This window comes from Talpa europaea (assembly GCF_964194135.1).
Source record: "Talpa europaea genome assembly, chromosome: 3".
NCBI classification, from domain to species: Eukaryota; Metazoa; Chordata; class Mammalia; order Eulipotyphla; family Talpidae; genus Talpa; species Talpa europaea.
In genome coordinates, this window is record NC_140069.1 from 47,104,841 (window position 1) to 47,126,901 (window position 22,061).

The 22,061-nt window shown below is 41.3% G+C and overlaps 1 pseudogene across 1 annotated transcript in view; it reads left to right on the forward strand.

Moving 5' to 3' along the window:
- Positions 1-16,589, forward strand: part of LOC311168828 (bis(5'-nucleosyl)-tetraphosphatase [asymmetrical]-like) — a 34,493-nt pseudogene extending 17,904 nt beyond the window's left edge. The window contains exon 2 of the transcript in view: positions 16,042-16,589. The product of the transcript in view is annotated as a bis(5'-nucleosyl)-tetraphosphatase [asymmetrical]-like (transcript). The remainder of the gene's footprint in view (positions 1-16,041) is intronic.
- The last annotated feature ends 5,472 nt before the right edge of the window (positions 16,590-22,061 follow it).

Genomic DNA, 22,061 nt, shown 5'->3' on the forward strand with positions numbered 1-22,061 from the left:
CCGGCTGCTGGATTAAAATTGAATAAAAAAACAAGTTCTCTACTCTTACAGGATTAACATTCTTGCAGGGGGCACACAATAAACAGAACTAAACAGAAGATAGATCTAGAATCTGAAGTATGAGTCAGGGAAGAGCAAAGATAAGTAAGGAATTAGTAGGCGCCAGGGAAAATTCTCCATGCCATACTCAAGAGAGTTTGGATTTATTCAATAAGAAAGGAAGAGACTTGTGGGTCCAAGACCAAAGGCAGAAAAACCAGTGAAGAGATTATCAGACAGATCCAAGAGGGGCAAGAGACAAGGAGGACCCAAACTAGAGTGGTGAGGAAGGACGAGAGCCCAAAAGTATTTAGAAGGTAAAATTGGCAAGTGTAAATGATTGATTAGGTATGAGATCGTAAGGAAGGAAATAGAAATAATCTGTGAAGATTTTGAGATGTTCATATAATGGAGAATATCTAATCTTGAGGAAGAAAGGCTTCTCTTAGGAGGTGATGCTTGAGCTGCATCCTAGATAAGGACAGGATCAATCCCAGGACGATCCCAGGGAAGAGTGTTTCATACTAAGGTGGAAGTAATATCAAGGATTCTGAGGTGCAAATGCACTTGATATGAGCAAAGGACACAAATAAGGCTAGTGTGATCAGTGGAAATGAGGTGATGTTGGAAAGATGGGTAGAACCCAGATCAAGAAGAAACTCTGAGGCCATGACAAGGGAGGGATAGCTGTTATCCTAATTAGAGAGGAAAACCATTGAGGGTTTTGAGCAAACAAGTGATTACTGGGAACATTTATATATGAATTCTTCATGTTCCTGCATAGTCCAGGTCTTCTGAACAGACATTAAAAATGTTTGTTTTATTGAAATAACATTGGTTTATAACATTATATAGGTTTCAGGTGTACAGCATTATAATTTGACATCTGTATAAGCTACATTATGATCACCACCAAAATCTAGTTTCCATCCTCTACCATAAGTTGACCCCTTTTACCTGACTTACCCACCCACTTCTGCACCCTTCCCTTCTAGTTACCATTTTGTTTTTATCGTCTAAGAGTTTGTTTTTGTTTTGTTTGAACAAAAAAAATCAATATTTGTAAGAGGAGACATTCTTGGGTAGTAAAACTTCGAAATGCCTCTCTCTAGAGACATCTCAAGATTGTAAAGATAAAACCATTTTCTTCCCCTCCCCTGAGATTTGCTTACATTCCAAGATAATGAGTGATCTGTCTATTTAGAAGACACCGATGGGCAGTTACTAGATCAGATTTTCCTAAGTTCAGAGTCCCTCTTCTCTGATCCAGCCCTCAGCCTGTGCAGGTAATATCTGACCCTCATCACAATGGGTAATCTAAACAAGATAATGCTTAGCTGCTGCTTTTGCTGTTCATATTAAATGACCCTTGTCTCTGCTCCTGAGGTCTTGTCATTTGTCTGTGTAAGTATGTAAACTGGTGCTTGCTAACAAGTTAAATTACAAGTAGTGCAAAATCTGGGCTCCTCCACAGTTTCTGACTTATCAATGACCTGATCCAATTTGCTTTTTTTTTTTTTTTAATAATCTTTTTTTTTTTTTTTTTTATAGAGGCATGCTTTATTTATTTATTTGTTTGTTTGTTTTGTTTATACATGCACTGGGTACAGTCAGAAGCGCGGGAGGGTGAGAGAATTCACCAGAGCCAGAGTGGGGAGCAGAGCAGGCAGAAGGACTGAAGTACACTGCTGAGGGGAGCAGCGGGCGGCAGGAGAGGACTGCGTGCCATGTGGGACCCTCCTCCAGTGGCCAGGGAGCAGCTGGGGATCGAACTGGCGCCACAGAGGCTGCGGGCAGCTTCGCAACCCAGCGCTCAACCGCTGCGCCACCGGGGAGGCCCCCAATTTGCTTTTGAGAAGGATTTCTTAGTAAGGAGATCGAGAGTCAGAGTCAAGATGACCGGCCCGCAGTGATGTGGACCGAGGCTCTCACCTGGATTTCCACGCTAGGGGCCTTTTTAGACACTTTTTTTCTAATGCTTCTCAGGAGAAAACACCTGGGTTACTCCAGGTCCCCTATAGTTCCTATTCATAGAGTATTCACACCTGTCTTCTGAAGGAGGTGTAGAAACTCAAAAGGTAACATGAACAGTCAGATGTAAGAAACACCAGTTAGGAAAGTCAGGAAGTTTTAGCATAAACTTTGAGGAAAATCAGGTAAATAGACATTCTAGGAGTCCTTTAAAGAAGTCTGATGGACTCCCATTTGAATTGTGTTCACGGATAAAAGAATTTCATGTAAAGAATCCTCACACTTTGTGATTGCAGCTTCTCTGGATGCAATACACCACCCTTCTCTCTGGCATTGTTCCTGTCTATTGGAGACTGGATGCAACAGCCCACACATCACAGAACACCCTGGAGCTGCTCCCTAGAGGCAGGCAGCGCTTGGCTGGGTGGGAGGCTGTGTTTCATGTCACCTGGAGAGAGTAGTCACAAAGGAAAGACTCTCGGGAAGGCATTTGTGTTTGTCTTGACCATATGTGTTGACCACAAAGCAAGGACAGCCTTGGTTGAACTTATTATCCCCAATTCCTGCTGAACATCTCCTCTCCAGTAAAGCATACAGCTTGGATCCAAAATCAAATCAAAACAGAACAAAAATCCACATTCAGGAGAAGATTCTTGCATTTTCTTCTGCAATGTCTTTTTTACACCCTTATTGATCTCCACAGTTTCCTGTAATCTCAGCATTTGTGATAGTTTCATTTTTCCGATTCGTATTTTCAAAGGGATTTGCCACTTTGAAACGTGTTCTGCCTTCATCCAACACTTATGGTATTATGTCCTATTTCAGAAATGAGGGAATGCCTAAGAACTGATCATTTGGATCAGTTACAATATTCTCTGGGTGGCCATTAGGGCAGCACTTCCCAACCTTTTGTACTGAACATCTGGTAGATTTCTGGATGAAAAGATCTTGTTCCTATCATTATAGAAGCAAAAATACTACTTCTTCCAAAAGAGCTTTCCCACATTGCCCTATATCCTGTCAGTGACTTAGAACTTTGATGAAAACATTGTTCCCATTTGACTACTCTTAGGCTGTTTACAACCTATTGATCCCAGATTCAGAGTAACACACCTTGCAATAGGTGTTCAGTGACAATGGCATCAGATGAGTGATGGCTGATCTAGACTATTTATTAAAATGTTAAGCTCACTTATTTTATTACCAGGTATATCTTAAAGACATCCTGGTCATAAATTTGTGCAGGGCACCAAGCATTATGATTTTATATGCAAGATCTTATTTTTTTTGTCTTCCTCTCAGTTTTATTAAGATATGATTGACGTATAACATTGTTGTGGTTTAAGGTGCATGACCTAGTGGTTTGATATATGTATATTTTCCAAAAATGGTCACTTCAGTAAGTTAACATCTATCATGCCACACAATTAAAATTTCTTCTTGTAATGAGAACTTATAAAGTCTACTTTCTTAGAAACTTTTAGAGATACAATATTTTATTATTAACTATAGTCCCCATGCTGTAAATTACACCCCCATGGCTTACTTTTCTTATAACCGGAGTAACTTTTGACCACCTTCTCCCATTTCACCCACCTCCAACCCATCACCTCTGGCAACTACTCATCTGTTCTATTTCTATGATTTTGATTTTTTTAGAATCCACACATAAGTAAAATCATATGGTACCTGCCTTTCTCTGTCTGACTTCACTTACTATAATGTCCTCCAGGTCCTTCTATGTTATCAAAAATGGCAAGATTTCCTTTTTTTGTTTTTATGGCTGTGTAACATATACCACATCTTTATCTACTCATCCATCAATGGACATTGAATTTGTTTCTCTGTCTTGCCTATTTTGCCTAGTGCTTCCATGACAAGGGGGTGGAGATACCTCATTGAGACAGTGGTTTTTATTGCCTTGGTTTACATCTAAATGTGAAGTTGTTGAATCATATGGTGTTCCATTTTAATTTTTTTTTAAAGATTTATTTATTTATTTATACAAGCACTGGGTATAGTCAGAAGTGCGGGAGGGTGAGAGAATTCACCAGAGCCAGAGTGGGGAACAGAACGGGCAGACTGACTGAAATACACTGCTGAGGGGAGCAGCGGGTGAGACAGGAGAGGTCTGCCTCGCCATGTGGGTTTCTCCCTGGCCAGCCGGGGATTGAACTCGTGCTGCAGAGGCTGCAGGCAGCTTCGCAGGCCAGCACTCAACCGCTGCGCCACCAGGGAGGCCCTCCATTTTAATTTATTGATAAACCTCTTTACTCAAATTACAGAAATGACTCTTCTATGCAAGACCATACATATTTTAAATTTTTTTACTTGCCAAGATGGACAAGGACTCACTATTCCCCATCTTCTCCTCTCTCTCTAGTCAGTTCTGCCCACATTAGTGTCAGCTCAGCTCAGGGCTCCTCCTGTCTCCAAGCAATATACCATTTTCCCATCAGAAGTTTTTTCAAGTAAAGGAAACCGAAAGGCTCTTCAGAGGCAAGTTATAAACAGACCCATAGAAACTGCCATTCCAAGCCAACTTAATCCAAATTAAAATATTTAGTCTAAATCTTGCAGGACAGAAAAAGCTTGACTAATTTTTTAATAGTTTTTTTTTTAAAGATTTATTTATTTATGCATATAAGAGCTGGGGCACAGGCCAGAGATGCAGGGCGGGGGGGGGGGTGAGAGGATCCACCAGAGACAGATTGGGAAGCAGAACAGGCAGACTGACTGAAATACACTGCTGAGGGGAGCAACGGGTGAGACAGGAGAGGTCTGCCTCACTATGTGGGTTTCTCTCTGGCTGGCCGGGGATCGAACTCGTTCTGCAGAGGCTGCAGATTGCTTCATAGTGTGGTGCTTAACCCCTTGCGCCACGAGGCCCAAGCTTAGCTAATTTTAATCTAATCTTTAAATAAGTGATACAATCACAAATGCTGCCGAATCAAATTTATTCTGTCAATTGTAGACATTTGAAGGTTCTCTGTCAAACTTCCCTGTTTCTAAGAGTCACACTTCGGCTTCTTTGAAACATCTGATTATCTGTTTCAACATATGTTTTGTTTTAGACCCACAGCTTTAATCCCACAGTGGGAAGAGAGCTGAACGTGAAGAGTAGAGATCTAAGTTTTAAACCTGACTTTACAATTTTTATTGTATTTATTTTTATGAATGAAGTGCCATTGTTTTATATCCTTGTTAATATTTTGACAATATAGGATTTTTCCCCTCAGGGTGGCCTCCATAGCTCTCCCACCACCAGAGCACCCATAGTCCTTCACCACAATCCAATGTGCTCCCCTGCTTCTTGCCCCTCCTCTCTTGGATGTCTCACATCTATGGTCAGCTTTCAAGCTTTGACTTTAAAGTTTGCATTTGCCTGACTGCTTGTTTGGTTTCTCTAAATTCCACACATAAGTCACATCATCTGATATTTATCTTTGTCCTTCTGGCTTATTTTGTTTTGCATAATCCCTTCCAGTTTCATCCATGTTGCCACAAATGATGTAAGTGTATATTTTTTGACCACTAAGTAGTATTCCATTGTGTATATATACCGCATTTTCTTGATTCACTCTCCTGGTTTAGGACATTGACTATTGAGGAGTTTGTTCCCTATGGTAAGCACAAGAATGTTATATAACTTGCCCATAGTAGCTAGACTGGAATTTGAGCTTGGCTGGCACTGTGCTCTGACCTGTCCCACTATTTTGGCCTCCACTGTGGGGTGCAATCTGCCCTTTCAATTCTCACGGCTGTTGTGGTTCTCATAAGTATGAAGAGTTTGTTAGCTTCCTAATTCTCAAATGTATTTAGTCAAATTACAGGGCCATTTTCATTGACTACTTAAAGAGATTTATTTGAGTAGTAAGCAGAAGCGGTAGCCTCTTAACTGGTTTCACAGGCCCCCACTCTCTTTCCTCTCAAAACAATTCTGCAATGATTCCATTCCCATAATTTTCCTGGAGGACCAACTTCATTGCATGTTGTACTATAGTAGAAATCAAAAGTTTCAGATGCCAGTCCTAGGTTTTCACATATTCTATGATCTTGTTCAGTTCATTTAGTCACTCAAGCACTGGATATTTACTGAAGAACAAATTGAGAAAAATTGGCTTCTAAGCAATGGGGAATAGTGGATGGTTTTGAGTAGGAGACTAATATAGAACCAAATAGTCAAGTTGGAAAAGATTTTCATGGTCATCCAAACCTAAGCTAGCAAATGTATATTTGACAATTGTCACATCTACATAATTAAGGGGTTGATCTTGATTTAGGAGTTCAAGAGACAGCTCGGAGTGATGGTCCAAGAACCCAGTTTATTGGGTGAGGGTTGGAGATGTGGGAGGTGTGGAGGTTGCTGCAGTAAGCTGTCAAGGCCATTAGCCTCCCTCATTGCTACAGTCCAACTTCATTGAATCAGTGGAGGGATCTGCAATCACTGGTCAATGCAGTTCAAAGCCGATTCCATACACATTGTTCTCCCAGCAATTGAACCTTCATCTATAGCTTAATTTTGATCTCAGTACCTTTCCCCTGAGACTCAGGCATCTGTAGCGTGTTTAGAGGGGCTATGGGTTTGAGAGCTGGCAGTCGCCACAGAAAAGTGCAGATTGCGTAGCAAGTAAGCTGTCAGATGCTTACCAAGTCAGGATGGCTGAGGGGGCTGCCTGCCACCCCAGGTGTGTCAGTTCCACACTTGCCCAGCAGTCAGTAGTCTTTATAATCTGAAGCAGTTGCTTGTCGGCAGTGAGGTAGAAGCCCTAGAGATGGGGGAGGAGTGGGTAGCTTTTTTTTTTTAAGATTTATTTTATTTATTTATGCATACAAGATCTGGGGTGTAGGCCAGAGGCACGGGGGCAGGTAGGGGCTGAGAGGATTCATCGAGACAGAGTGGAGACTGACTGAAACACTGCTAAGGGGAGCAGTGGATGAGACAGGAGAGGTCTGCTGCACCATGTGGGTCACCTCCCTGGCCCAGGATGGAACTCATGCTGCAGTGGCTGTGGATAGCTTGCTAGTGCTGAGACTTTAACCCCTGTGCCACCAGGGAGGTCCTGGGTAGCTTTTAAGACACTAGGCTAGCATGAGCAGTCTATGCCCATCAGTCAGTGTTCTTTCCAAGAGGTTGTACTCACCTGTCTTCAGTGGGCTAGGAAGAGAGAGAAGCCCCGGAAATAGGCAGGAAAGCAGCAGGGGCCTCTCCCAGTGCCTCAGTACTGTTCCTGGTGGGAACCATTTCTTAGGATTTTCTACCCTTTCTGGTGGTCTCTGTCTCAGCTTCTTCTGGAAATGCCAATCATCAAGTCCTCAATTCTCTTCGAAGTGGAGTTGCTCCTTCAGTGATGCCAGTTCCCTGTGCCTGTGGAGGAAGACACCACTCCAGGCTGTTGCTACTTGTCATCTTAGATCACATGTCTCATGACTTTTTGCAGTCATTTTAAAAACTAACAGGCCCTCAATATAAGAAAATTTTAATTATTCCACTGGTTTTTATTGGGTGCCTATTCAGTGAAAGGAACATCACTGGTTTTTAGAGAAAAAATGGTGAATAAGACTTGGTTTTGCTCTTTTTTTTTTTTTTTTTTTATTTATTTATTTATTTATTTATTTATTTTTTTAAATAAATTTTATTGTTATATTCCCCATACAATTGCAGCCCCCCCATTCTGACCCCAATCCCTCCCCTCCCGCCCCCCTAAAAGTGTCTCTGGTTCATAGTTTTTTGTTGATTTTGATTTTCACTATCTTATAGTTATTCATTTTCCTGGTCCCTTATTTAAGTTTTCTAGATTCCTGCTATGAGTGAGACCATCCGGTATTTTTCTTTTTCTTTTTGGCTTATTTCGCTGAGCATGATCCCTTCCAGCGCCATCCATGTTGCTGCAAATTGCATGTGTTTATCTTTTTTGAATGCTGAGTAATATTCCATGGTATATATGTACCACATCTTCTTGATCCAGTCATCTATTTTTGGGCATTTGGGTTGTTTCCAAAGCTTAGCTATTGTAAACAGTGCTGCTATAAACATAGGGGTGCAGGTGCTCTTTGGAATTGATGTTTCTGTGTCCTTTGGGTAAATACCTAGGAGTGGAATTGCTGGATCATATGGAAGCTCTATGTTTAGTAGGTCCAGAAATCTCCACACAGCTTTCCACAGTGGTTGGACCAGTTTGCACTCCCACCAACAGTGCAGAAGAGTTCCTTTTTCTCCACACCCTCGCCAACATTTGTTGTTGCTAGTTTTTTTAATATGTGCCATTCTCACTGGTGTAAGATGGTATCTCATGGTAGTTTTGATTTGCATTTCCCTGATGACAAGTGATGTTGAACATTTTTTCATATGCCTGTTGGCCATTTGCATTTCCTCTTCAGAGAAGTTTCTTTTAAGCTCTTCTGCCCATTTTTTGACTGGATTATTTTCTTTGTTGTTGTTGAGTCTCATCAGCTCTTTGCAGATTTTTGTGATCAGTCCTTTATCATTAGTGTTGGGTGCAAAAATGTTCTCCCAGTTGGTGGGGTTTCTCTTTGTTTTTGTTATTGTCTCTTTTGCTGTGCAAAAGCTCTTTAATTTGATGTAGTCCCAGCTGTTTATCTTTGCCTTCACTATCACTGCTTTGGGTGATGTGTCTGTAAAGATGTCTTTGATGTGCAAATCACGTAGTGTTTCGCCTATATTTCCTTCTATATATTTTATGGTTTCAGGTCTTATGTCTAGTTCTTTAATCCATTTTGAGTTGATTTTTGTGTATGGTGTGAGGTGGTGGTCAAGCTTCATTCTTTTGCATGTAGCGACCCAGTTTTCCCAGCACCATTTATTGAACAAACTTTCTTTGCTCCAATGCATATTCTTTGCTCCTTTGTCAAAGATTAGTTGACCATAAATCTGTGGGTTTATTTCTGGATTTTCTATTCGATTCCATTGGTCTGTATGTCTGTTCTTGTTCCAATACCATGCAGTTTTGATGATTATGGCTTTGTAGTATAGTTTGAAGTCTGGGAGTGTGATGCCTCCATTCCCTTCTTTTTTTTTTCAGGAGAGCTTTGGCTATTCGGGGTTTTTTGTGATTCCATATGAATTTCATCAATAATTGTTCTATTTCTTTGAAGAATGACATTGAAATTTTGATTGGAATAGCATTGAATCTGTATATTGCTTTTGGAAGGATGGCCATTTTAATAATGTTTATTCTTCCAATCCATGAGCAGGGGATGTCTCTCCATTTCTTTGTGTCTTCTTCTATTTCTTTTAACAGTGTTTTATAGTTTTCTTTGTATAGGTCCTTTACCTCTTTTGTTAGATTTATTCCCAAATATTTGATTTTTTTTGTTTCAATAACAAAAGGGATGGTCTTTTTAATTTCTTCTTCTTCAGATTTATTGTTTGTGTATAGGAAGGCTACTGACTTTTGCGTGTTGATTTTGTATCCTGCCACTTTACTGAACTGATTGATGAGTTGAATTAGCTTTTCTGTGGAGTTTTTGGGGTTCTCTATATATAATATCATATCGTCTGCAAATAGTGATAGTTTGACTTCTTCTTTTCCTATTTGGATTCCTTGGATGTCTTTCTCTTGTCTTATTGCCCTGGCTAGGACTTCCAGTATTATATTGAAAAGCAATGGTGAGAGTGGACATCCTTGTCTTGTTCCAGATCTTAATGGAATTGCTTTCAGCTTTTCACCATTGAGAATGATACTGGCTGTTGGCTTGTCATAGATGGCCTTTATGATGTTGAGGTATGTTCCTTGTATCCCAAGAATTTCAAGGGCTTTTATCATGAATGGGTGTTGCACTTTGTCGAAAGCTTTCTCAGCATCTATTGATATTATCATATGGTTTTTATATTTCTTTTTGTTGATGTGTTGGATAACATTGATTGATTTTCGGATGTTAAACCATCCTTGTGCCCCTGGAATGAATCCAACTTGGTCGTGGTGAATTATCTTATGGATACATTGTTGGATTCTGATAGCTAAAATTTTATTGAGGATTTTTGCATCAGTGTTCATTAGGGAGATTGGCCTGTAGTTTTCCTTTTTTGTGTTGTCCTTGTTCGGTTTTGGTATTAGTGTAATGTTGGCTTCATAAAACGTGTTTGGTATTGTCCCTTCCTTCTCAATTTTTTGGAAGAGTTTGTGAAGGATAGGCACTAATTCGTCTCTGAATGTTTGGTAGAATTCATTTGTAAATCCATCAGGTCCTGGGCTTTTGTTTTTGGGGAGGTTTTTTATTACCATTTCAATTTCGCTAATTGTAATTGGTCTGTTTAGGTGTTCTATTTCTTCTTTATCTAGCTTTGGGTGATTGTAGAGTTGTAGGAATTTGTCCATCTCCTCTAGATTGTTGAACTTGTTTCCATATAACTGTTCATAGTAGTTACTGATTATTCTTTTGATTTCTGCTGTGTCCGTTGTGATTTCTCCTCTTTCATTGATGATCCTGTTTATTTGTGCTTTCTCCCTTTTTTCCTTTGTGAGCCTGGCTAGGGGTTTGTCTATTTTATTGATTTTTTCAAAGAACCAGCTCTTGGTTTCATTGATCTTTTGGATTGTTTTTTTAGTTTCAATTTCATTTATTTCTGCTTTGGTTTTTATTATTTCTTTTCTTCTACTGGTTTTGGGGTTTTTTTGTTGTTCTTTTTCTAGATCTTTGAGCTTCGAGATTAGGTTGTTTCTTTGCGTTCTTTCTTGTTTCTTGATGTGAGCTTCTATTGCTATATATTTTCCTCTTATTACTGCTTTTGCTGCATCCCATACATTTAGGATATTGGTGTCCTCCTTGTCGTTCAATTCAAAAAATTTTTTAATTTCTTCTTTGATCTCCTCATTAGTCCAATGGTCTTCCAGTAGTGTGGTTTTTAATCTCCATGAGGTAGGAAAGTTCCTTGCCTTCTTTTTATGGTTTATTTCTAGTTTGATGCCTTCATGGTCAGAAAAGATGGTTGATATGATTTCAATCTTGGTGTATCTGTTGATGTTTGTCTTGTGCCCCAGTATGTGATCGATCCTGGAGAATGATCCGTGTGCGCTTGAGAAAAATGTGTACTCCGTTTTTTTGGGGTTTAGTGTTCTATAGATGTCTGTTAAGCCCAATTGCTCTAGGTCCTTATTTAGAGCTTTAGTTTCTTTACTTATTTTTTGTCTTGTTGATCTATCCATTGTTGATAGTGGTGTGTTGAAGTCTCCCACTACGTATGTGTTTTCTCTGATGTCTGTTTTCAGAGAGGACAACAGTTGTCTGATATATTTTGGTGCTCCTTCGTTTGGTGAGTATATGTTAATGAGTGTTATTTCTTCTTGAAGTATTGTCCCCTTGATCATAATGTAGTGACCCTTGGGGTCTCTTTTTATCTTTTTGAGTTTGAAATCTGTTTTATCTGATATAAGTATAGCTGTTCCTGCTTTCTTTTTTGGTCCATTTGCTTGTAGGATTGTTTTCCATCCTTTAACTTTGAGCCTATTTTTATCTTTTGTAGCTAAATGTGTTTCCTGGAGACAGCAAAAGGTTGGGTTTTGTTTCTTAATCCAGGCTGCAACTCTGTGTCTTTTTATTGAAGAGTTTAGTCCATTTACATTCAGAGTTATTATTGATATGTTAACATCTGTATTTGCCATTGTGTTTGTCTTTCCTTTGATTTTATTTATTTATTCTTTTAATAACTTTTTTTTTTGGCCTTCTTTCATTGTTATTCGTCCCTCTGAGGTTCTGGCTTTAGGACTCCTTGTAGTATTTTTTGGAGTGGGGGTTTAGTTGCAATGAAATTCCGGAGTTTCTGTTTGTCTGGAAAGGTCCATATTCTTTCTTCAAAGAGGAAGGAGAGCTTTGCGGGATAGAGTATTCTTGGTTGGCATCTGTTTTCTTGGAGTCTGTTGACTATGTCCCTCCACTCTCTCCTTGCCCGTAGTGTTTCTTCGGAGAAGTCTGATGTCAGCCTGATTGGTTTTCCTTTGAATGTTATCTGTTTCTTCCCTCTTGCCAGCTTCATTATTTTTTCCTTGTCCTGGATTCTTGGGAGCTTTACTATTATGTGTCTTGCTGTATTTTTCCTTTCGTCGTGGAAGTTTGGTGTTCTTCTTGCTTCTTGTATATCAATTTTCAGCTCCTTCTTCACATTTGGGAAGTTCTCTTCAATTATCTCTTTGAATATTTTCTCTGTTCCTACATCTCTCTCCTCTCCTTCTGGTATTCCTATAACTCTTATATTTCCTTTCCTCATGGAGTCAGATAGTTCCCGAAGTCTTTCTTCGTTCTTTTTCCTTCGTACTTCTCTTTCCTTTTCTGTTTTGGTTCTTTTTATTTCTATGTCTTCAAGATTACTTATTCGTTCTTCCATTTCATCTATTCTGCTTTCATTGCTTTTCCCAGAATTCTTTAGTTCTTCCATTAATTCTTTGATCTCCTGCATTTCTTTTACTTCCCTCTTTAGGGACTCAATTTCTTTCTTCTGACCATTGTTTTCCCTCTCTAGGGACTCAATTGCATTCTTCTGATCGTTGATTATTTTTCCCTTATCATTGTTTTCCTTTATGACTTCTGTTAGTTTTTTAATCACGGCAATTTTAAATTCTCTTTCTGGAAGGCTCAGAAATTCTTCCAAGTTATTGTCTTTGCAATCTGGGGGCTGGCTTTCTTTTTGTGGTGTGCTTTTTCTCTGGAGAGTTGCTAGGTTGCGTGTGGTTCTTCTCTTCCCTACTGTCTGTTTTCTAATTTGCCGTATGCGTTGGGACACTGTGTAGTTGGGACTGGCCGGCATCTTGGGTGGGCTTCTCTGTTCCCCTCTGGTTCTTCCAGGAGTCATCTGTCAGTTTCAAGCAGTCTTTACTGGAGAAAGGTCCCTGTTCTAAAATGCCAATGTAGGGACACACTCCCCTGTGCGCCTGGTCTGCCCCGGCGGTGGGTTCCTGCTCCCCTCTGGGCTTGGACTGCAGGCCAGAGGGGGTCTGGCGTGGGCGAACTTCCCCCGCTCACCTCTGGCTCCTGAGGAAGCCTTCTGCAGGTAGTCTTTACTGAAGAAATGTCCCTGTTCTAAAATGGTGATGTGGGACACACTCCCTGCGTGTCTGGTCTCAGGCACACTCTTCTGCGCACCTGGTCTGCCCCGGCTGTGGGTGCTCGCTCTCCCTGTGGGCTCAGACTACTTGTTCGGAAGGGGCCCGGTGTGGGCAAACTCCCCAGCTGGCCACTAGCTCCTTCAGGAGCCTCTGCTGGCTTCAAGTCGCTAGGTGGTGCCAGAGATCTCTCCTAGAGCCCTTGGGGAGCTGATTTTCCACCCCGTGGGACAGGGAGCAGAGCGGGGATGGTAGGGTACACCTCAACGGCTTTGGGGTGCTGTGTCTGCCTTGTGCCCCACCGTCGTGGGGAACCCACGCCCCTAATTTCGTGCCCCGGGTCTCTGTTCCAAAGCCCTCAGTTCCAGGACGTGGGCTGTAGCCCAGATCAGTGGGGCGGGAATGGCGCCTTTTGAATCCTGCTCCCCTGCCTGGGCGCCTTGTTCCTGCTCACTCAGGATGGGCCTCCGCCGTCTCCCCCTAATTTCGTGCCCGGGTCTCAGTTCCAAAGCCCTCAGTTCCAGGATGCGGGCTGTAGCCCAGATCAGTGGCGCGGGAATGGCGCCTTTTGAGTCCAGCTCCCTTGCCTGGGCGCCTTGTTCCTGCTCACTCAGGGAGGGCCTCCGCAGTCTTCCCCTAATTTCGTGCCCCGGGTCTCAGTTCCAAAGCCCTCAGTTCCAGGACGCAGGCTGTAGCCCAGATCAGTGGCGCGGGAATGGCGCCTTTTGAATCCAGCTCCCTTGCCTGGGCGCCTTGTTCCTGCTCACTCAGGGAGGGCCTCCGCAGTCTCCCCCTAATTTCGTGCCCCGGGTCTCAGTTCCAAAACCCTCAGTTCCAGGACGCGGGCTGTAGCCCAGATCAGTGGCGCGGGAATGGCGCCTTTTGAATCCCGCTCCCCTGCCTGGGCGCCTTGTTCCTGCTCACTCAGGGAGGGCCTCCGCCGTCTCCCCGCAAGCCTAGGTCACAGGCGCGGGGACCTGGGCAGCTGCGATCCGGTCCGGATCCGCGCCGCTTTCCGCACGCAACCTTACCGGGCGGCCGGGGCTGTGTGCTGGTGCTGGTCTCCTCCTGGGGGGCGTGGCTCTCTTTAATGGCGCCTGGAGCTCACCTCCGCGGCGGATCCTGCAGGGTTCGCCTCTCCCGTTCACGGGGTGTGGTGGCTGCAATAGTTCCTTTCCACTCACAGTCCCACTTGCTGCGTCCGTTTTTCTTGTTGGCCGTTTTGGTTTGTTGTTTCCCTCCTTTCTGCCGGTCGGAGAGTGCCGACTTTGTGGGCGGGGGAGGGGAGCAGGGTTCTGCGCTTCCCTCCCTTCTCGTCCTCTTTTATGGCAACTTTCTTCTTCGGGCAGTTTGCTGGAGTAGTCCGTTTATCTTCCGTGTCCCAGTTCTCACTGGGACCTGCCGCTTTTCCTCCCTATTAACTTTTTTTAATGGGAGATCTTACTCGCAGCGTCTCCTCGCCGCCATGTTGCTCCGCCCCCCCCCCCCCCGGTTTTGCTCTTAAAGAATTTGAATCTAGTTTCCCTATTATCCATCCCAAACATTTCTGCCTTTATCTTTGGTTTATTGGTTAGCTTTCCCTGCACATAGGGACTTACCTTCATTCTCAAGATGGCCCCCCTATCCTTTTCTTACTTCCTATACCCTGGTCTGCCAGCTGTTCATTGGGTGTCCTGATATCTCCAGACTCTAAAACCCAGTATAGGTCTCTCCCCCTCCAAAGAACTTCCCTCATACCTCCCACTCCCCTTAAACTCCCCCAACACTCACCCCACTCATGGTCTATCCCATCACTGTTTCACAACAAACTATAATGCTTAATTGACAGGTTTATGCAGTTCTATGCAGAGTTTTCCCCAGGCTTATTTTATCTCCCAGTGAAAATGTTTGAACTGTGGATTTTGTCTTCTACTTCTTTATCTACCACAGGGTTTGCATTGTTCTGAGTACATGATTAATGCACAACCAATAAACACTGTATTAGATGGTATAGCTATTTTATTAGTGCACATAGAGACCATCTAAATACTATTTAATTTACTATAATCCTTCATATTCTTGAACACTACTTGGCTCCATTTCTGTTTTTGTTTTTAAGAACAAACAGTCCCAGTTTTCTGCATTGATTCCTGATGTTTCTTATCTCTTACCTGTTGTGACTGGAGCTACACTCTTGGAAGTCAGTTCCCTGAAACATCATATGGGAAAGTGTCTGGTTAATTTGAGAAATTCTGTTCTGTTTGTTTACTGTGGCTACTCAGATGCTTTAATGCCTTCAAGCGTATTATGCCTCATCTGAAGGTAGTCCAGAGTGCATTCTTAATACTTAAAAGTTTGAGTCTTTAGCTTTAATTACATTTAAAAATTTTCAACAATGTCAATGAACACTTTACTATGAGAATGTCTTCCAGGTTCTCACATCCCATCTCCAGATTTTGTGACTTAAATTATTTTTTACTTCATTAGGTAGAGTCCATAACATTTATATTCTATTATACAAGCCAAAATATCCCCCAAATAAAGTCTTATTTCTATACATAAATGGAACAAAGTTCAACAATAGTCCCTCCATTAAAGTTTCTCAATTTCTGTATTCTTTCTTTTAATTCATCTTCCAGATATTTGGACTTCATCAAAAAGATTTTTTAAAGAAGGGATCATAAAATAACATTACCCGAGTTATTTTATGTTGAAATTGTTCCTTACATTTATTCTCTTTAAATATGTTTTATTGAGATTTAATTGACATATAACATTATATTGGATTCAATATAACGATTTCAGTGTATTAGCTTAACATAATGATTGAATGTCTGTATACACTGCAAAAGAAGCACCACAGTAAGTAAGTCTCATTAACATTCATCACTGCAGAGTTACAGAATTTTTCGTGATGAGAACTCTTAAGATTTGAATAAATAAAATATTTTATTAAATATAAACTACATTTTCTTTTTAAAATATTTTAATTTAGATTCAAAGCCCACCTCCTGCCTTCTGCTGCTTGGGTCCCTAGATAGACCACAGCCCTCAGAGCATGTGACTTGATCATCTTCCAAAGATGCCTCATTCCGAAGTGGGCAACAGTGCAACTGAGCTTTTGTTGTTACAGGCATCCATCCCATGGCATTCACCACTGGACCCCTCCCAAAGGCCATGAGGAACCAGGAGAAAATGACTTAGAAACAACCTTGCGGGAGACAAGGAAGAAGCAGGCTTAGTCGCAGGCCAGCTTACCATCAACGAGGGGTTCAGACAGGAACCCATTATGTGGATGGGGAGAAGCCTAAAACAGTCACCTCCTGAGGGGCAGAGGTGAAGGCCTACAATGAGGAGACTCGCTTCTCCCATGAGCAACAAGCTCACTGCTGGTGGAGGCCGGACGAGGCCTGCCAGTTGGCTCAGTTCAAGCAGACGAAAGCAGTGCTTCAGGAAGGACATCAGTTTCTCTGCTCCACAGGGGCTCGAGTTGATCATCTTAGAGTCATTTGCCTCAGTAGGACCCTTGGGAGCCATCTGTGATGAATCCACCTTTAGCTCTTGGGAAGGTTGTGCTGGCCTTTTTGCTCATCACAGCAAAGAGCATTTAGTGAGGTCGGCTCAGGAGTCAAAGGTAAGAGCAAACAAAAATCTCAGCTGGTTAGAAGGAAAGCAAAGGAGGAATGAAAATAAGTAAATGAAAGACCTTGCCCTGTTAAAAAAAATTAATTTTAAAAACATTCATATAAAATATATTTACTTTCTTTAAAATATTTTAATGTATCTAATAAAATACTTGACATGGAAAGAATTCAAAAGTTATGACATTCAGTGAAAACTGCTACTTTACATTCATTGTTTCAGTGAACTTTATATCATGGAGATTGTTTAACAGAACAGAGAGAGCTGCCTCATTCTTTTAAGCCTGAATCATTTACCATTGTATGGAAGGAACATAAATTTACTTCTAAAGATCATCTGACTGGATTCAAGATAATATTCTTGAAAGATATTTTGGCTCAGAGCTTTATAGGCACTTTTATCTTGTACTATTGAATGTTGTTTTAGAAAGATTTGAGAATTATCTGAATTTTTCCCCTTATAAGTTGATTTATTTTCCCTTCCTGGGTGCTGGAATTTTTAAAATTCCTTAGATTCAATAACTTACCCAGAATATATCTCATTTTGATTTTTAGTTATGACTTTCCCCTGACATGTAGAGTGAACTTTGGATCTGTGGGCTCCGTTTATCCATTTTTGATGGAAAGCAAGGAGAGATTACAGAATGGAAGAAGCCGATTGGCCCACCAAAATCCAGGACACAGGTTGAAAAGCTACTTAGCTGCAAACACAGGCTACCTTTTATGAAAAAGGAAAGAGTGTTGAGTCAGGGAGCATTATTCTCAGGTCTTGAAACCAAGTGGTGTTGGTCTACCTGGCTTTTGAAAATGCTTGAAATCAGTGATTTCCTTTTCCTTCCTTTTCTCCTTTTGGAATGAGACTATCTATAACAGTTCTTCCATGCACATTCTACTCCTGTATTTTAGGAGCAAATAACTTGTTTTTTTCTTTTCACAGAGCTTCAGATGGAAAGGAGTTGTGCCTTGGGATGAATCAAACCCCAAGGTTCGCTCTTTCCTTATTCAGATAACTTAGATGATGGGACCTGGGAGTTTTAAGTTGATGTGATTTAGATGAGATTTGGGGCTTGGAATTGATGCTGTAATGTGTTGAGGCTTTGGGGGACCTGGGATGGGGTTAATGCAGTCTGCATGTGGGACAGACATGGATCTTTGGAGGTAGTGGTTGATTGAGGTAAGCAAAATAATCTCCCCACCAAGACACGCACATTCTAATCTCAGGAACCAATGACTATGTTATCTGCCATAGTGAAGGAAATTCAGGTTATAGACACAATGAAGGCTGTTAATTTGCAGACTGGGAAATGAGAGGAGAATCTGGATTGTCTCGGTGGACCCAACCCAATGATACAAACCTTTAAAAATGGAAGAAGCACCTGAGAACCTGAGGTGGCAGTGTGAGAAGATCTGGACCCACTGTTTCTGGATTTAAAAGTGAAGGAAAGAGGCCATGAGTCCAGGGATGCAGGCAGCCTATAGAAGCAAGACAAGGCAAGAGGTATGATTTCACCCTTAAGGCTTCCAGAAAAAAAGGCAGCCCTGAAGACCCCAGAGAGACCCATGCCAGACATCTGGTCTCTAGAACTGCAAGACAACAAGGTTGTGTTGTGAGCCATTAAATTTGTGGAACTTGTTACAGTAGTGATAGAAAAAGAATATATCTAGGGCAAGCTGGAAAATCTGGCAGCCTTAGTAACATGCAGTTTGGGAGTTTCATGCCCCAAAGTTCCTGAGTAGGTCTTGGACAAGGCTTGAGAATTTGCATTTCTAGCAAGTTCCCAGTTGACGCTGATGCTATTGGACTGGTAACCCCACTTTGACAATTCTGCTTTTTCTTATCAAAGTCCTAAACTGCAGCAGGTCATTGGACTTCTAAAGTGTCCCACTCCATTTACTTGTATCCTTTGGCTCAAAAAATCCAGAAGTGAAAAGAGGACTTGTGTGGGTGTAATGAAGCCATTTTCACCCTAAGCATGCACACAGAAGTGTGTAAAAGTCACCTTTATTCCCCGTAGCGTGTGTTTGGGGATAGGCCCCTATCAGAGAGATCAGTAGTGGCCTATTCGAGAATGTAATTAGAGGGCCCAACATCTGTCTGCGCTATGGTTTTCATGGCACAAATTTGGATCCAATGGCCCCATCACTCAGCATGGCAGTAATCCTTGGCATGCGGCTGAACGGAAGAGTGACTGCAGAATGACAACGTTGATCTTAATTTTAAACTGAGCTCTGGAATGGCTGTGTTCTCAGGTTTCACTGCATGTCTGGTATTGCACACATTCTTTGGGTTTTCTTGCTGTTCGTGGGCCTTTTTAAACTCAAAACTGGCTCACTATGCCGACGGAGGCTCTGACCCAACGCCAGGCACAACAGCAGAGACTGGCTGGGCTTGTGGTGGTGCAGGCTCAGCCTCCTGAGAGCAGCCATGGAAGAAGAATAGACAATTGTACTCTGTATTATTTTTCAAAGCACATTCACATCTTTCATCTCATCTTGTCTGTCACAGATGTTAATGGCAAAGCCAGGAAGAGAATCCAGGTTTCCTGGACTTCAGGGCCACTTTCTGTCATTTTCAGACTGAACAACATGTTTAACTCAGTCTCCCTATGAACATCCAGAAAACTCTCCTATGCACAGGAGAGACAAAGCAAAAGAGAGACACACAGAGAGAAAGAGACAGGGAGAGTAAGAGAAATGGAGACAGAGAAAGGGGAGAGACAGAAGCCAACACAGACAGACACAGAGAGAGACAGAGTAGGGAGGAGGGGATTGAGAGAGAGAGAGAGAGAGAGAGAGAGAGATCTGGAGTGAAAGAGGGGGAAGGATATAGAAAACAAGGAAGGATAGGAAAGTAAAAGAGAAAGAAATAAGACCCTGAAACTCCTAAGGGACAATTGGGAACCAAAATCCCCCTCGTCAATGACCAGAAATCGTCTGATTTCCTTGGGACAAAAATCATTATCCCAAGCATGAGAGAAGCTGAGTGTCCTGGAGGGATTAGCACCACCCCTCCAGCTGCTCCTGTCCCTGAATGGCAGGACATGGCACAGCTCTTTCTGCAGGTTACCTTGTTTCGTTTGAGGTCCCTACTGGGGGTAGGGCGACTAGGACATGTTGGCATTCGGACCACCTCTTGGTTGGAGTTGCAGAAAATACTGAGTTGTTTATTTTGAGCAAGATTAGATGGAGACATGAGAGAACAGAAATTGGGCAAAATTTCCAGGACTGTCTTGACTATTGTAATATTTAGATCATGAAACCTTTCCACCGAGGATATGGGTCAGTGTGCCTCTACTTGAATGGTGAAATGATGTTTTTCAGAACACAAAGACCAATTATATATGCTTTAACCACTGTCAGTGTGGCCAGGTCTGGTGGGGTTGGGGGCAGGGTGGGGAGGTGAGTGGAGGTGCACTGGAAATCCCTGTTGTATTTTATGGGATGTGCTGTGTTTTACTTTGACTCTTAACATCCAGAACCACCTTGCTTTGTTCAAGGAGCTCTTATTCCTCATTTTTAATCTTATTCTCTGTACCACAAAAGTGTCTCTTCAGGCCAGAAACTGGCACACTGCAGGTAACAGGGAGCTTCTGTTCTGGGGAGGTCTGGAGCAGAGGTTGTTTGACCCTTGATTGGGTGGAACAGAAGAATATTGATGAGATGGATGGTTTGTCCATGACTTTAAGATACTTCAAAACTCTCAAATTCTATAATTTTGTATACTTGGAGAACTTCAGAAAAGCCAAAATCGTTATATAAAAGGATATTTATAAAAGAGGTTGATAATAAAATTTTTTTCCGGTCATTTGTTTTCCTAACAGGAGCTCCAAAAGTTTTATATTTCTGTTTACTTCAGTTCTGTTCAGTAACACAATTGGAAAGCACAGTCTCTGATGTGCTGCTGTTGTCATGTATTATTTCATAAAACTGAAATTCATGTTCTTACAATTCTCCGAGTAAGCTAACTTCTTTCAATGGAGCATATACCAGCAAAATATAAATTGTGTTGGCCCAAAGAATGTAGTAAAAAGGATCAAAACTTGAGTCATCTGTCAAGCTGTAAGACCTGAGGGAGCAATAAAGCTTAATGAATGGTTTCCTATGGTGATAAGATTTGGTTATAAGCAAAGGAAGAAAAATAGTGTCAAGTTCTACAGGTGAGAAAAGAGAAAGATGAAATGGAGAAACTATCTTAGCTAAGAAATATAAAGAAAACTTGAGAAGTATTTGACTTTCCACAACTATTATTGCTTTGTGGAAAACAAAAGCCAAACATCCAATATTATCAATTTTTGCATAATTTGCTAGATTTTATGTTCTTGCACATGAGACCAGGGGGCTTGATAAGAGTTCTTAGAACACTGCAGAAACTTCATTCACACCAAAGCAATAACTATTCAGGCTTATCCAGGAAGTCCTGTATCTATCATTGTCCCTGAGGGCTGGAGGTTGGAATCTGCTCAGAAATATGTTACATGTGTTTGGAGGAGGAAGTTAAGAGAAATAACTGTCCACAAAAGAAGTTACATAAACTTAAGCTCTAGCCAATCTGGCAGAAGGCCTTCTTTGATATTTGATAGCCGTTTGTATTAACCCAATACTTTGCTGATCACAAAAGAGGGATATGTTGTCATCACCTAAACCCACGGATGAATTATCTCATTAAAAGAAATAGGACATTATGATTCCGTTGTCATGTGCTATGATATGTTGTTTCATTATCAAGTATTCTTATCAAAAAAATTTGGACCCAAATTTAATCAAACTTTAGATGTAACATCCAATTTAGAGGAAATACAAGGGATATAAGAACTGGTTAAACAACGCCATGAGGAAGTCAGTAGAGCAATCCAGAATGTGGGGTCTTCCACAGCACACCTAACCCATCTTTCCAATAAGTCAGTGATATGGCAAATAAGGTTTGTATGTTGCTGGAGGAGAAACTGTTGAAGATTATAAGAGACTAAAGATACAAAGCAAACAAATGCAATGTATGGACATCATCTGTATTTGGATTAAAACAAAACAACTATAAATAAACATTGGGGGATAGTTAGGGGAAATTAGAACACTTGATGTCATTAAGGAATTATTGTTACATTTTCATAAGTATGTTCACATAATTGTTATATAAGAAACTGACCTTCATTTTTAGAAAGTTATGTTGAATGATTTTTCAGGTAAAATCACCTTTAAAATACTTGAACAGTTTTTTTGTATGAACATAGTGAGAATAAATTCCTTTCATAAGTCAGTTTGAACAGTTTTCTTAATAGTTTCAATGCTGATCGTAGTTATCTCATGGCAAGGGAAGGATTAATGATTCAGGAGGGAAGGGGGAAGAATATCTGAAGGCATGTCCCTAAGTAGGCAA